This window comes from Pteropus alecto, unplaced genomic scaffold (genome assembly GCF_000325575.1).
Source record: "Pteropus alecto unplaced genomic scaffold, ASM32557v1 scaffold5, whole genome shotgun sequence".
Classification (NCBI taxonomy): Eukaryota; Metazoa; Chordata; class Mammalia; order Chiroptera; family Pteropodidae; genus Pteropus; species Pteropus alecto.
In genome coordinates, this window is record NW_006441953.1 from 29,846,262 (window position 1) to 29,847,106 (window position 845).

An 845-nucleotide genomic window follows, 5' to 3' on the forward strand; every position below is an offset into this window, starting at 1 on the left:
TGCTTATACAATACTGTAAGGAGCTGAGATGAACGTTCTAGGCTTTTTCCGCTCGACCTCCTTCTTCTAGGTCCTGTCCACGGACCTCTGTATGAATCTGGGATGCGCAAGCGTGTGCACGCGTGTTAGCGAAAGCAGTTTGCAGACCAAAGCATGGCGCATTTCTGACTGACAAGCAGTTGCAGACGAGTCTCACTCAGGCTTTGGGTCAGATCATCTTCAGCCCCCAATGCACTTGACCTTCTCTACATCATTTGTGCCAACCAAAGGGCTATGAAATCCTGCCGGGGGGAACAATTTGAGAACTGGGCATAGAAGCCTCTCGTCTGCTTCCAGCGCTCCGTCACTGGACAGATGCCGGCCTTCCACGAGCCATTTCTGCGGTGGCCGAGGAAGGGGCGATGCTGGCAGTCTAAGAGCAGGCGGGCAGGAGCCTCGCACGAGTGCCGAAGGAACCCAGATGCTGGGCTCCCAGGGGGCCAGGTGGGGAGCGGGGCCCCCCACTCTCTGTCCCCAGAACGGCCCAGTGAGCCTTTCATGGCCTGGAAGGGGGAGGGAGGTACAGGCCATCTGCACAGAAGCAGCATCTCATTTATCCCCACAAAATCCGGGCGACACTGGCGGAACGAACTCCTCCTGGTAGATGAGGAAACTGAGGCCCAGAGAAGTCAAAAAAGAAAAAAAACAAACGCTCGCCCGCCTTCGCTAGTTCGTTGGTTCGTTCATTCGTTTATTCGACAGCGACTGAGTGCCTACTATGTGCAGGCCTCTGTTTGTGTCACTGGGAAGACAGCTGGAAATTGGACCGATGGGGTCCCTGGTCTCATGGAGCTGACATTCTAGGG

The 845-nt window shown here is 55.5% G+C and overlaps 1 protein-coding gene across 4 annotated transcripts in view; it reads right to left on the reverse strand.

The window, feature by feature from the left end:
* Nucleotides 1-845, reverse strand: part of EVC2 (EvC ciliary complex subunit 2) — a 67,516-nt gene that overhangs the window by 56,922 nt on the left and 9,749 nt on the right. The gene's annotated exons all lie outside the window — the stretch shown is intronic.